General features: G+C 47.3%; 1 long non-coding RNA gene across 7 annotated transcripts; it reads left to right on the top strand.

The window, feature by feature from the left end:
- Positions 1–1,377: 1,377 nt before the first annotated feature.
- On the top strand, positions 1,378–9,434 carry LOC147346257 (uncharacterized). Of its 7 annotated transcripts, none has more exons than XR_015154047.1 (4): positions 1,378–2,420; positions 4,507–4,643; positions 6,377–6,525; positions 8,399–9,434. It is a non-coding gene; the product is annotated as an uncharacterized LOC147346257 (long non-coding RNA). The 7 variants fall into 7 exon arrangements; XR_015154046.1 differs by lacking the exon at positions 8,399–9,434 and adding an exon at positions 7,992–8,207 and having other exon boundaries at positions 1,393–2,420; positions 6,377–6,578; XR_015154048.1 differs by having other exon boundaries at positions 1,400–2,420; positions 6,405–6,525; positions 8,399–9,433.
- Positions 9,435–15,132: the final 5,698 nt, after the last annotated feature.

Below are 15,132 nucleotides of genomic sequence, written 5' to 3'. Positions count from 1 at the left end.
AGCCCTTACCCCACTGCTCTCTACCTGGGCCCTCTTTCCTAACAAAGCTTTGTCAGCAAGTGTGTCTCCTCAGACAATTCATTTCTGAGTGTCAGACAAGAGCCCACTCTCAGACCCTGGAAGGGATTCCCCTTCCTGTAACAGAAAAAAAGTAGGAATGAATATCTGCTGCTGCTGCTGCTGCTGCTAAGTCGCTTCAGTCGTGTCCAACTCTGTGCGACCCCATAGACGGCAGCCCACCAGGCTCCCCCGTCCCTGGGATTCTCCAGGCAAGAACAATGGAGTGGGTTGCCATTTCCTCCTCCAATGCATGAAAGTGAAAAGTGAAAGTGAAGTCGCTCAGTCATGTCCGACTCTTAGCGACCCCGTGGACCGCAGCCTACCAGGCTCCTCCGTCCACGGGATTCTCCAGGCAAGAGTACTGGAGTGGGGTGCCATTGCCTTCTCCCAATGAATATCTAACTTTGTGCTATTTACTATGTCTTTTAACTTTCTCTTTTTCCTAGCAGGCCAGTACGATGGGTTTATTATCTTTTCTTTTTTTTTTTTCTCCCACCCACAAATAAAGGAGAAAAGCTCAGCAAAACCAAGTAACTTGCACTGAGACACCAGACTGGGGAGTAGTGAAATTCTATCCTAGTTACTGGATGCCAGTGCCCCCTCTAGAGCTTCTGAGGTGGCTCAGCTGGTAAAGAACTTGCCTACCAATGCAGGAGATGCAAGAGACACGGGTTGAACCCCTGGGTGGGGAAGATCCTCTGGAGAAGGAAATGGTAACCTGCTCCAGTATTCTTGCCTGGAAAATCCTATGGACAAAGGAGCCTGACAAGCTATAGTCCATGGGGTTGCAAAGAGTTAGACACAACAGAGCAACAGAACGCACACGCGCACACTCACTCTCTCTCTCACACACACACACACACAATGCCCCGCTATCCCTCAAATGACCCCCCTTCCCCCCTAGTTCTAGCTTTGGGAGGTTGGGGGAAGACTGATTAGAGGCAGGGAGGAGCTGGCAGAAGCACCCCCTCCTAAGAGGCAAAAGAAAAAGGACTCCACCCTTGGTGTAAGGGATTACATTTTCCTTATTGTCATGTAAAGAATTCCCCTTTCCTGGCAGAGGAGGCCAGTTTCTAAGGGAAGATCAAATAGCATTGTATGGAAGGCTCAGGCTGGGGTGAGCCAAGCAAATCCTGCTAAGGGATTAAGACTTTCTTCCCCTGGCTCTCCCGGATCCCTGGAACCAACTGTTTGAATATTATTCTACGGGGCAGGGGAGGTGGGATGGTAATTCTACAAGACAGAATATTGAATAGTTACTCGTCTGAAAATCCCCAAAGGCATTCTTTTCTGAGAAGATGGTCGGACTAATTTATACTGGCCAGCTGATTGAACAGCCAGGCAGATGAATCTTCTCCTAAGACATTGACAGCCTCAACTGAAAACAGTTGTTTGGACAAACTGTCAGACTCCTGCAGGGCCCACTTGACATCTGTGTTTGTCAGGTCAGCGAGGAGAACGGCTCTGACTTTGAGAGGCTGAGGGTTTGTTGTTGCCTGCTGCTCCCTGGAGATCTACACAGCAATTGAAGCCCCAGTGGTCGCCATCAAAGAGAATTCACTGTGTTAGGTAGGTAGAATAGGGAAAAGGAGTCCAAAATGGCGGTGGCTAAAAGACAAGGAAGGTCCGAGGACCAGAGTGAAGACTTCAGGCAGAACAAACAGAACAAACAGCTCTCCTGGCTAAGCCCAATTTGCATAGGGCAGGCCCAGGTGGAGGAAAAAACATAAAAGGAGGAGCCAAAGCACTTTCTCTCCGACTCTCTCTCCCGTGTGCGTGCACAGGCTCTTTTCTTTCTTTCTCTCTCTCTCTCTCACCCTCTCTCTCTCCTGCTATCTTCTAAATAAAATGGAGCTGTAACACTGATTTGCCTAAGAGCTGTAGCACAGTTTGTCCAAGACCTGAGAGCCGTGACTCGCCGAGGGCTTTAATGTCCGTCGCTCCAAATCTTTGTTGTGACGAGACAAAGAACCGAGGAACATACACTTGCGTGACATCTACATCCAGACCCACAAGACTGGCTCTACAATCTTCTGGAGAGACAACCAGAAAATAGTTGGCCTTGGGAGGGAAATACTCTATAATATCCAATCCCTAATCCTACCCACTCCTCCCTCTTTTGACATCTATGGTGCCGTGACTCGGATATAACCTGGCTGAAACAACCTCTGCGTGGAAGAGGCCAAGCACAGCAGGAGCCCAACTCAGCAAAGCTCCCGTGCTAGAAGCGGAAGGTGGAAGGGGAAGGCCCTAGAAGCGCAGGGGAAGGCCCATCATGCTGGAAACCGGGACAGCGAAAAACGAACTCAGCAGGAAGCTCACGCGGCCCAGTCTCAGATTCCAGAAGACCTCCCGTTAAGGTAAGAGGTCTTCGCTCCTATGGCTGGAGGGACCTTTACAATCTCTTGTTTCTTGTTTCCTCGAACCTCCCGAGACAGGCGGGTGGCAAGGGGCACAACTGAGGGACCCTGGAAAGGCTACTCCTCAGCATGTCCCAAAAGCGCTATCTGCTGAGCCCCAGTAGCTGTTACACAAGCTGGTGGGGGTTCTTCTGTCCTTTCTCTTCTCTGTGCCAAAGATCAGACCAATGGAACTGTGAGCACCGGTCAGATATTTAGCAAATTTTCCGGCAGGCTATGAAGGGGATTCCTTGGCATGTTTTTCCCACTGCTTTTTCCTCCTGTCCTTCAGCTCGCTCCTGGGACTCAAGCCCTGCCAAAACTAATGAAACTCAGGCTCTGATGTCTCATTGCAAACATTCATTGAGAGACAAAGCGATAAGAGGTAGATTTGTTAGGATCCAGAGAGAAGCCACCCTTCAGGGTGTGAACCATTGGCTGCAGCCTTGGTATTAGGCCTGGCTAGGTTTTGTGAGGGGATGGAATTCATATGCTAATGAGTGAGAGGATCATCCCAGCCATTGGGGAACCACCCACTCCTCCCTCTTCTGACCTTGTGCCTTGGAGCTGTCCTGCCACCTCTGGGTGTGTCTGTTGGCTTATAGATTGGGGATTAAGGTTTACTTGAAGTTGACTTGTCATCTTGGACCCAATTGATTTTAATTGGTTTACATTATACCCTTGTGCTATGTCATTCTTTCAAAGGTTGTGCTCTGCCCCCTTCCCTCCTGTTTCATGCTCTTTTCCTAAGCCCCATCCAGACCCACAAGGTTGCCTCTACAATCTTCTGAAGAGACAACCAGAAAATAGCTGGCCTTGGGAGGGAAATACTCTATAATATCCAACCCCCTAATCCTACCCAATACTGGTCACACTGGAGATCTTGGGGACGCCCCAAACTCCAGTCTGGGGGGTCCCAGGAGGTCATCACGCCTTGACCTGCCTAAGGATCGGTCTTCGAAAGGTTGTCACGCCTCAACCTGTTCGAGGATCCTCTAGTCCCACGGGTCCCAGGAGGTCGTCACGCCTCGACCTGCCCGGGGATTCGATCTCTAGGAGGCTGTCACGCCTCAGTCTGCCTGGGGATCTGCACCCTGACCCAGAGAGGCCTGGCTCTCAGGTTGCAACAGTTCTGGGTAGGATGAACTTACATCATATCTATTCCCGTCAAATCTCTTAATTCTACCCAGCACTGGTCACACTGGAGATCTTGGGGACGCCCCAAACTCCAGTCTGGGGGGTCCCAGGAGGTCATCACGCCTTGATCTGCCTAGGGATCGGTCTTCAAAAGGTTGTCACGCCTCAACCTGTTCGAGGATCCTCTAGTCCCACGAGTCCCAGGAGGTCGTCACGCCTCGACCTTCCCGGGAATTCGATCTCTAGGAGGCTGTCACGCCTCAGTCTGCCTGGGGATCTGCACCCTGACCCAGGGAGGCCTGGCTCTCAGGTTGCAACAGTTCTGGGTAGGATAAGCTTCAGAAAGACTCACCCCTAAGGAAGTCCACCCATGGAAACATAAAGAAGCCTATTACTTGTGGGACTGTGCCCAGTCTCAGCAATAACTCAGGAGCCCAATGAGAATCCCATTGCCTTTCTGGAGAGGCTAAAAGAGGCACTCCAAAAGTTTACCAACCTGGACTTAGACTCTTATGAGGGAAGGGTGATTTTAAAGGACAAATTCCTGTCCCAATGTGCATCAGATATCAGAATTAAGTTACCGCAACTACAACAGCAGGACCCTGCTGCCTCTTTAGATGAGATGGTCCAGACAGCCACCAATACCTTTTATAACAGAGAACAGGAGAAGGAGGCCAAGGCCCAGGAGAAGGAGAGAAAGAAAGAGACAAGGCATGCCCAGATGCTGGCCGCCCTCCAGAGAAGCCCTATGGCAAACCCCGAGTCCTTGAGGGACAAGGCATGAGACAGCTGCCTGATCTGTAGACAGGCGGGGCTTTGGGCCAAAGAGTATCCAAACTGTGACAAGTCTCCTAGAAGGGCTTGCCACAAATGCCATCAACTGGGACATTGGGTGGCACTCTGCCCTCAGGACCCAAGAGCCTCAAGGTCAAGCGCCAAGCCTACCCTCGATGGTTCAAGAGGACTGAAGTGGCCCACTCCAGCCAGCCCACCTGTCACAGATAACCATCACGGGGCTGGAGCCAAGGGTTCAACTGGATGTGGCAGGTAGGTCCGAGAATTTCTTGGTTGACACAGGGGCTACCTACTCTGTCTTGATCTCCTACTCCAGAGCCTTCTCCTCCCAAACCTGTACCATTTTGGGTGCCACAGGAAAAGCAACTACTAAAAGATTCACCCGAGCACTTCTTTGTTGCTGGGATGGACAAATATTTTCCCACCAGTTTCTGGTGGTCCCTGAGTGTCCTACCCCCTTATTGGGAAGAGATATACTCAGTGAACTGGGGACCACCCTATGATGGGAAGTTTTTCAGCCCCTAGAGCTCTACAGCTCCTGGTCACTACTGAAGAACCCATTACACCTTCAATAGAGAGGGACCAAAAACTTTGGGAAGACAAAATTAACCCCCAGGTGTGGGACCAGGGGATTCCTGGACGAGCCCACCAAGCTGAACCGGTCATCATTGTCCTCCGAGATCCCACTCGGTTTCCTAACCAGATACAATATCCTCTCAAAAGAGAGGCTCGGGAGGGACTACAGCCTTTAATAAATAAATTCCTTGCTTGTGGGCTATTGGTCCCTACCAGTTCGCCATGTAACACCCCAATCCTCTCAGTAAAGAAAAAGGTACAGAACCCGGTGAATGGTTCAAGATCTCCGGATCATAAATGAAGCTGTAGTCCCCCTCCATCCCGCAGTACCCAATCCCTATGTAATCTTGGGAGAAATCCCACCCAGTGCCAAATGGTTTACAGTCATGGATCTCAAAGATGCATTTTTTTGCATACCACTGGCTAAAGAATCCCAATACCTCTTTGCCTTTGAGTGGGAGGCCCCAGGAGAAAAACACCAACAGATGACTCGGACAGTATTACCTCAGGGGTTCAGAGATAGCCCCCACTTGTTTGGACAAGCTCTTAGCCAGGATCTCCGAGATCTGGACCTGGGACCTAATGGGAAAATATTACAATACGTAGATGACCTACTAATCTGCTCTCCAGATGAGAAAAGTGCCCAACAACATGCAATTCAGGTTCTAAACTTCTTGGCAGAAAGGGGATATAAAGTCTCCCATGCTAAGGCACAGATGGTTGAGACAAAGGTCACTTACCTGGGAGTTCAGAATACACACTGGTCCAGGAGACTATCCTCTGATCGGGTACAAGGAATTCTCCAGTTGCCCTCCCCCACGACTCAAAAACGATTGCAAGCTTTCCTGGGGCTAAATGGTTATTGTAGAATCTGGATACCCAATTATGGTCTAATTGCCCAGCCCTTATATGAAAGCTTAAAGGGACGAGATGATTCAATCCCACTGATGTGGGGAACTCCTCAAAAGGAGGCAGAGGCTACACTAAAACAGGCCTTAACTCAGGCACCTGCCTTGAGGTTACCAGACCCAGAAAAAGCATTCCAACTTTATGTCCATGAAAGAGAGGGAATAGCCTTGGGAGTGTTAACTCAAAGGTTGGGATCTGAGCCCCAGCCTGTAGCTTACTTATCCAAGAGGCTCGATCCAACTTCCTGAGGTTGGCCCCCCTGCCTTCGAAATCTTGCAGCTATTGCAATCATGATAGAAGATGCTTTAAAACTCTCCTTTGGGAGCAAACTAACTATTTTTACCAACCACCAAGTAAAACAACTCCTAAATGGGAGAGGCAATTTATGGATGTCTGATCAAAGAATCCTCAGATATCAAGTAATGCTGATGGAAAATCCAGGCCTCACTATATCCCCTTGTGAGGTTCTTAACCCAGCCACCCTCCTACCTACCCCCGAGGGCTCTCTCCCATTTCACTCCTGTCTAGAAACCTTGGACCACTGGACAAAACCCCGAGAGGGATTGTCAGAAGATCCTCTGACCAATCCTGAGGAAATCTGGTACACTGATGGAAGCAGCTTTGTCTTGGATGGAAAAAGAAGAGCCGGGTATGCAGTAGTCTCCAATTTTGAGACCATAGAGGCTAAGCCTCTGCCACCAGGTACTTCAGCCCAATTAGCTGAACTCATAGCCCTGACTCAAGCTTTAGAGCTGGGAAAAGGAAAAAGAATAGCCATTTACACTGACTCCAAGTATGCCTTTCTGTTGCTACATGCACATGCGGCTGTTTGGAAAGAAAGGGGCCACTTGACCACCCGAGGGTCCCCAATCAAATATGGTGATCAGATTCTTCAGCTCTTGGAGGCAGTCCATCTGCCCATTGAGGTTTCAGTCTCCCACTGTAAAGGACACCAAAAAGGGAACACGGAAGTGGCACGAGGGAACCAAGCAGCTGATCAGGCAGCTAGGAGAGCAGCATTACAGAACCATGACCTAATAGGGATTGCCACCTTAGTTCCACAGACTAATTTGCCAGAAACTCCTTCATATACTGAAAGTGAGATTCTTAAAGCTAAGAGTGAGGGCTTTCAAGAAGATCATATGGGGTGGTTCCAAAAGGAGGGACTCCTTTTTCTGCCTGGAAACCTCCAATGGAAGTTGGTTAACTCCTTACATGCCATTACTCATTTAGGAGCAAAGGCCCTCCAAAGATTACTAGGAAGGTCCTTCAGAGGAACAGGCCTCCAAACAACTATAATAAGACAGGTGGTCTCCTCTTGTTCCACTTGCCAATTTAACAACCCTCAAGGAGCTCAAAGACCCCAGCTGGCCCAGCCCGTCCAACGACGTGGGGCCTAACCAGGAGAGGACTGGCAGATGGACTTTACCCAGATGCCAGTTTCTCAAAGGTATAAATACCTATTAGTTATGATAGATACATTCACAGGATGGATTGAAGGCTTTCCCACCCAGACCGAGAAGGCTGAGGAGGTGATAAAAAAACTGCTCCATGAAATCATTCCAAGATTTGGTCTGCCCAGGTCATTACAAAGTGACAATGGGACATCATTTACTTCTAAGGTCACCCAAGGGGTCTCGAAAGCATTGGGCATTACTTATTATCTCCATTGTGCCTGGAGGCCTCAATCTTCAGGAAAAGCAGAACGAGCCAATCAATTCTTAAAATCAGCAATAAAAATGATAACCCAGGAGACCTCCCTGGGATGGAAGGAGGCTTTACCAATAGCTCTCCTCCACACCCGCATTGCCCCTAAGGAACAGGTTGGTCTTAGTCCTTATGAGATGCTATATGGGAGACCTTTTGTTTATGTCAATGACCTCTTCCTAGATTCAGAGGTTCAGACCCTCCAGTCTTATACCGTGGCCATTGGGCAATTCCAACAGGATAGACACTTGTGGGGTATGAACCAGGACCCAAAAGATTCTAAAGAGTCACCACTATATGCTCCAGGGACTCAAGTCCTAATTAAAGTCTGGAAAGATGGGTCCCCAAAGGCTCAACTCCAGCCCACATGGAAGGGCCCCTACCCTGTAATACTTTCTACCCCCACAGCAGTCAAGGTACCAGGACATGACTCCTGGATTCACTACTCACGAGTCAAGCCATGGAAGAAAACAGAAGAAGACACTCAATACACCTGTGAGCCCCTGGGAGATCTCAGATACCTATTCAGAACTACCAATGAGTGCCATTCTAATGAACACCCCCAAAATCTGGTTTCTGGGGATAAGATTTCTCAGGATAACTCTAAGGAGCCAACACAGCTTGACAGAGACTGTTCTCCAAAACAGACAGGAGATAGATCTTCTGATCCCTGAACAAGAAGGGACTTGAGCTATCCTGGCGATGTGAATTTAAAATTGACCAATGTCCCTACTAGTCCTTGTTATGCTATATTGATGATGCCTATGATTATTCCATGTACTGTCAATTGTCTAACCTGTTTTGTCTCTGCCCAGGTCAACCAGCTACAACATGCAGTGCCAGTTCAACAAAGATATAAAACTACAGCTGACCACGGAAAATACCACACATCCTTGGACACTGCTATAAGGACTTGAGGATTGAGACTAGCAAGAGGGGGAGGCCCAATACCCCTCGCCACCCCAGTTCAGCAGGAAGTAGCCAGAAAGACCTTGACGCCCCTATTCCCAAAGAATTGGGCCTCCCATCTCTTGAGGGGGGAATGTTAGGTAGGTAGAATAGGGAAAAGGAGTCCAAAATGGCGGTGGCTAAAAGACAAGGAAGGTCCGAGGACCAGAGTGAAGACTTCAGGCAGAACAAACAGAACAAACAGCACTCCTGGCTAAGCCCAATTTGCATAGGGCAGGCCCAGGTGGAGGAAAAAACATATAAAAGGAGGAGCCAAAGCGCTTTCTCTTGGACTCTCTCTCCCGCATTCATGCGCTCTTTTCTTTCTCTCTCTCTCTCACCCTCTCTCTCCTGCTATCTTCTAAATAAAATGGAGCTGTAACACTGATTTGCCTAAAAACTGTAGCACGGTTTGTCCAAGACCCGAGAGCTGTGACGTGCCGAGGGCTTTTATGTCCGTTGCTCCAAATCTTTGTTGTGACGAGACAAAGAACCGAGGAACATACACTCGTGTGACAACTGGAAGAAGGTCTCGGGGAGCCGTGTTTCAATCGTGTTTGAGGAGTCCAGAGGCATTTGCTGTTCCATTCCTGTTACCCAAGTGTGGCCTCTCTGTACACCAGAGCCAAGTCAAATCAGGGTGGCTCCGTGGTATGGTAAAAAAATCTGCCTGCCAATGCGGGAGATGAGGGTTCGATCCCTGGGTCAGGAAGATCCCCTGGAGAAGGAAATGGCAAGCCACTCCAGTGCTCTTGCCTGGGAAATCCCATAGACAGAAGAGCCTGGCAGGCTTCAGTCCACAAGGTCGCAAAAGAGCAGGACAACACCAGAAAATTATTTCTTTGCCAGGCAAACAGGAACACACTGAGCTCCTGCCTAGAAAAACTAGGTGTCTCAATTCCAGAGGATTTGATGAAGTATTTTATAACAGTGGCTCAAAGATGGGGTCTCTGACAAGATTAGGGTGTGAGCCAGGCTTGCAGTCCCTTAATCTCTTAATCTTGATGAATTTCTCTGAGTCTCTTTAATCTTGCCTCAGGTGGTATCCTAGCTGCTGCTTCTTGAATAGCAACAGTTGGGATCCACCCTTTGGAACTCAGGGAAGGTCATGGAGGCTGGAGTCTTGCCCATGAGAGATGGGGACAGAAAGGCCTCCGAGCCTGGGAGTCCCACAGGCCCCCACTCAGTTTCACTCCCACCTTCTTCACCCTTACCAAACTCATATTACCTCATCTGCTACAGCTTTTCTGGTATTTTGCAGAATTTTCCAGACTCTAATCTGAGGTTTCTGGCCTTACCAATCCACCTGGTGTCAGAGCAAGAAGAGTCGTCCTCGACCTTGCTTTCACTAGGTTCACCTTGATGAATGCAGCAGCAGTGGGCTGAGAAAGGGAGACTGTGACCTGGGCACAGAGAACACTAACAGCTGGAGGGAAGCTTGGCAGCCAATCAAGAGATGGACGGTCCTCGGAACTTCCCTGGCAGTCCAGTGGCTAAGATTCCATGCTCCCAATACAGGAGGCCTGGGTTTGATCCCTGGTCAGGGAACTAGACCCCCAAATGCTGCAATGAAAGCTCCTTCATGCCACAAATAAGACCTGGCACAGCCCCCCTCCAAAAAAAGGAGAGATGGACGGTCCAGAGGCAGGATGGAGAAGCCAGGCTAGCCATAGTGAGCTGAGGTGGTGTTATTGTTCAGTAGCTTTCAGTTCAGTCAGTTCAGTTCAGTGGTTCAGTCGTGTCCGACTCTATGCGACCCCATGAATCGCAGCATGCCAGGCCTCCCTGTCCATCACCAACTCCTGGAGTTCACCCAGACTCATGTCCATCGAGTCAGTGATGCCATCCAGCCATCTCATCCTCTGTCATCCCCTTCTCCTCCTGCCCCCAATGAGTCTTTTCCAATGAGTTAGCTCTTCGCATGAGGTGGCCAAAGTACTGGAGTTTCAGCTTTAGCATCATTCCTTCCAAAGAAATCCCAGGGCTGATCTCCTTCAGAATGGACTGGTTGGATCTCCTTGCAGTCCAAGGGACTCTCAGGAGTCTTCTCCAACACCACAGTTCAAAAGCATCAATTCTTCGGGGCTCAGCTTTCTTCACAGTCCAACTCTAACATCCATACATGACCACAGGAAAAACCATAGCCTTGACTAGACGGACCTTTGTTGGCAAAGTAATGTCTCTGCTTTTGAATATGCTATCTAGGTTGGTCATAACTTTTCTTCCAAGGAGTAAGCGTCTTTTAATTTCATGGCTGCAGTCACCATCTGTAGTGATTTTGGAGCTCCCCCCCCCCAAAAAAAAAAAATAAAGTCTGACACTGTTTCCCCAACTATTTCCCATGAAATGATGGGACCAGATGCCATGATCTTCATTTTCTGAATATTGAGCTTTAAGCCAACTTTTTCACTCTCCACTTTCACTTTCATCAAAAGGCTTTTCAGTTCCTCTTCACTTTCTGCCATAAGGGTGGTGTCATCTGCATATCTGAGGTTATTGATATCTCTCCCGGCAATCTTGATTCCAGCTTGTGTTTCTTCCAGTCCAGCGTTTCTCATGATGTACTCTGCATGTAAGTTAAATAAGCAGGGTGACAATATACAGCCTTGACATACTCCTTTTCCTATTGGGAACCAGTCTGTTGTTCCATGTCCAGTTCTAACTATTGCTTCCTGACCTGCATACAAATTTCTCAAGAGGCACGTCAGGTGGTCTGGTATTCCCATCTCTTTCAGAATTTTCCACAGTTTATTGTGATCCACACAGTCAAAGGCTTTGCCATAGTCAATAAAGCAGAAATAGATGTTTTTCTGGAACTCTCTTGCTTTTTCGATGATCCAGCGAATGTTGGCAATTTGATCTCTGGTTCCTCTGCCTTTTCTAAAACCAGTTTGAACATCAGGAAGTTCATGGTTCACATATTGCTGAAGCCTGGCTTGGAGAATTTTAAGCATTACTTTACTAGCGTGTGAGATGAATGCAATTGTGAGGTAGTTTGAGCATTCTTTGGCATTGCCTTTCTTTGGGATTGGAATGAAAACTGACCTTTTCCAGTCCTGTGGCCACTGCTGAGTTTTCCAAATTTGCTGGCATATTAAGTGCAGCACTTTCACGGCATCATCTTTCAGGATTTGGAATAGCTCAACTGGAATTCCATCACCTCCACTAGCTTTGTTCGTAGTGATGCTTTCTAAGGCCCACTTGACTTCACATTCCAGAATGTCTGGCTCTAGGTCAGTGATCACACCATCGTGATTATCTGGGTCGTGAAGATCTTTTTTGTACAGTTCTTCTGTGTATTCTTGCCATCTCTTCTTAATATCTTCTGCTTCTGTTAGGTCCATACAATTTCTGTCCTTTATCGAGCCCATCTTTGCATAAAATATTCCCTTGGTATCTCTAATTTTCTTGAAGAGATCTCTAGTCTTTCCCATTCTGTTGTTTTCCTCTATTTCTTTGCATTGATCGCTGAAGAAGGCTTTCTTATCTCTTCTTGCTATTCTTTGGAACTCTGCATTCAGATGCTTATATCTTTCCTTTTCTCCTTTGCTTTTTGCTTCTTTTCTTTTCACAGCTATTTGTAAGGCCTCCCCAGATAGCCATTTTGCTTTTTTGCATTTCTTTTCCATGGGGATGGTCTTGATCCCTGTCTCCTGTACAATGTCACGAACCTCATTCCATAGTTCATCAGGCACGTGGTCCACTGGAGAAGGGAGTGGCAAACCACTTCAGTATTCTTGCCTTGAGAACCCCATGAACAGTATGAAAAGGCAAAATGATAGGATACTGAAAGAGAAACTCCCCAGGTCAGTAGGTGCCCAATATGCTCCTGGACATCAGTGGAGAAATAACCCGAGAAAGAATGAAGGGGTGAAGTCAAAGCAAAAAGAATACCCAGCTGTGGATGTGACTGGTGATAGAAGCAAGGTCCAATACTGTAAAGAGCAATTTGCATAGGAATGTGGAATGTCAGGTCCATGAATCAAGGCAAACTGGAAGTGGTCAAACAAGAGATGGCAAGAGTGAATGTTGACATTCTAGGAATCAGCAAACTAAAATGGACTGGAATGGGTGAATTTAACTCCAATGACCATTATATCTACTACTGCGGGCAGGAATCCCTTAGAAGAAATGGAGTAGCCATCATGGTCAACAAAAGAGTCTGAAATGCAGTACTTGGATGCAATCTCAAAAACGACAGAATGATCTCTGTTCGTTTCCAAGGCAAACCATTCAATATCACAGTAATCCAAGTCTATGCCCCAACCAGTAACGCTGAAGAAGCTGAAGCTGAATGGTTCTACGAAGACCTACAAGACCTTTTAGAACTAACACCCAAAAAAGATGTCCTTTTCATTATAGGGGACTGGAATGCAAGAGTAGAAAGTCAAGAAACACCTGGAGTAACAGGCAAATTTGGCCTTGGAATACAGAATGAAGCAGGGCAAAGACTAATAGAGTTCTGCCAAGAAAATGCACTGGTCATAACAAAGACCCTCTTCCAACAACACAAGAGAAGACTCTATACATGGACATCACCAGATGGTCAACACCAAAATCAGATTGATTATATTCTTTGCAGCCAAAGATGGAGAAGCTCTATACAGTCAGCAAAAACAAGGCCAGGAGCTGACTGTGGCTCAGATCATGAACTCCTTATTGCCAAATTCAGACTGAAATTGAAGAAAGTAGGGAAAACCACTAGACCATTCAGGTATGACCTAAATCAAATCCCTTATGATTATACAGTGGAAGTGAGAAATAGATTTAAGGGCCTAGATCTGATAGATAGATTTCAGTAGCTTAGTTGTGTCCAACTCGTTGCAACGCCATGGACTGCAGCATGCCAGGCTTCCCTGTCCTTCACCATCTCCCATAGCTTGCTCAAACTCATGCTCATTGAGTTGACAATGCCATCCAAGCACCTAATCTTCTGTCGTCCCCTCCTCCTCCTGCCCTCAATCTTTCCCAGCATCAGGTTCTTTTCTAATGAGTCAGCTCTTTGCATTAGGCAGCCAAAGTATTGGAGCTTCAGCTTCAGCATCAGTCTTTCCAATGAATATTCAGGATTGATTTCCTTTAGAATTGACTGGTTTGATCTCCTTGCAGTCCAAGGGACTCTCAAGAGTCTTCTTCAGCACCACAGTTCGAAAGCATCAATTCTTCACCATTCAGCCTTCTTTATGGTTCACTCTTACATTGGCACATGGCTACTGGAAAAAATGGACCTTTGTTGACAAAGTGATGTCTCTGTTTTTTCGTATACTGTCTAGGTTTTTCACAGCTTTCTTTAAAGTGAAAGTGTTAGTCGCTAAGCCTTGTCCAACTCTTTGCTGACCTCTATCTACGGAATCTTTGCAATGTTATTTATTGCATTTAATAGATTACAGTATCATGTAGAAATAACTTTTTGTTTTTCTTTTTTGGCTAAGCCACTCAGCTTGTAGGATAATAGTTCTCTCACCAGGGATGGAACCCAGGCCCCCAGCAGTGGAAGATAGGAGTCCTAACCACTGGGTCGCCAGGGAATTCTCAATGACGTAACATTTTTTATTTCTTCTTTTTTTTTTGACACGTACACACTGCTTTATTTAGTTTTGGCCACGCTAGGTCTTCATTGCTGCACACAGCCTTCCTCTAGTTGCAGTACACAGGCTTATTTCAGTGGCTTCTCTTGTTGTGGAGCACCAACTCTAGGCTTGTGTGCTTCAGTAGTTGGAATACAGGGGCTCATTAATTGTGGCTTACAGGCCATAGAGTGTACAGGCTTCAGTAGCTGTGGCACCTGGGCTCAGCTGTTCTGTGCCCTGTGGAATCTTCCCAGACCAGGGGTTGAACCTGTGTCCCCTGCATTGGCAGGCAGATTTTTGTCCATTGTACCACCGGGGAAGATGCAACTTTTACATGCACTGGGAAACCAAAAAAATCCATGTGACTTGCTCTATCACAGTGCTCTGAAACTGAACTCAAAATATCTCAGAGATATCCCTGTACTGAGAGAAGTGGAAGACTGTGTTACAGGCTCAGCTATGGGCTGGCAGCACACTTAGGGAGGCTAATGAAGGTACCAACTTTTACAGCTTACAACCACAAAATCATGTGACTTTTACCAAAATTTCTTGAATTCATCTACCACTCTCCGTTCTCTTTGCCAAAAAAAATTAAACTGAACCTCATCAGTTCAAGCCACTCCCATCTTTTGCCAGCCTCTGGCCTTGCCCCTGAGGCATCCCAAATTTCTCGCTATAGAGTGATCTTTTCAAAAGTGAATCTGATCAGGTCACCTTGCCCATGCCCATCCCCATAGGTTTAAACACTTTCAGAAGTCCCTCGTTGACCTTGAAGATGAAAGTTGCTCAGTCATGTCTGACTCTGCGACCCCAAGGACTAGACAGTCCATGGAATTCTCCAGGCCAGAATACTGGAGTGGGTAGCCTTTCCCTTCTCCAGGGGATCTTCCCAACTCAAGGATCAAACCCAGGTCTCCTATACTGCAGGTGGATTCTTTACCAGCTGAGCCACAAGGGAAGCCCGTTGACCTTAAGTTAAATTCAAAACTCCTTGACAGATAAATAGGCTCCCTCCAGATCAGGTTTGCCAC

This window comes from Bos grunniens, chromosome 24 (assembly GCF_055505025.1).
Source record: "Bos grunniens cultivar Pamir isolate PY7600 chromosome 24, Bosgru_T2T1.0, whole genome shotgun sequence".
NCBI lineage: Eukaryota > Metazoa > Chordata > Mammalia > Artiodactyla > Bovidae > Bos > Bos grunniens.
The sequence above is the reverse complement of the archived record's forward strand: the minus strand, read 5'-3'. Positions and strand labels throughout refer to the sequence as shown.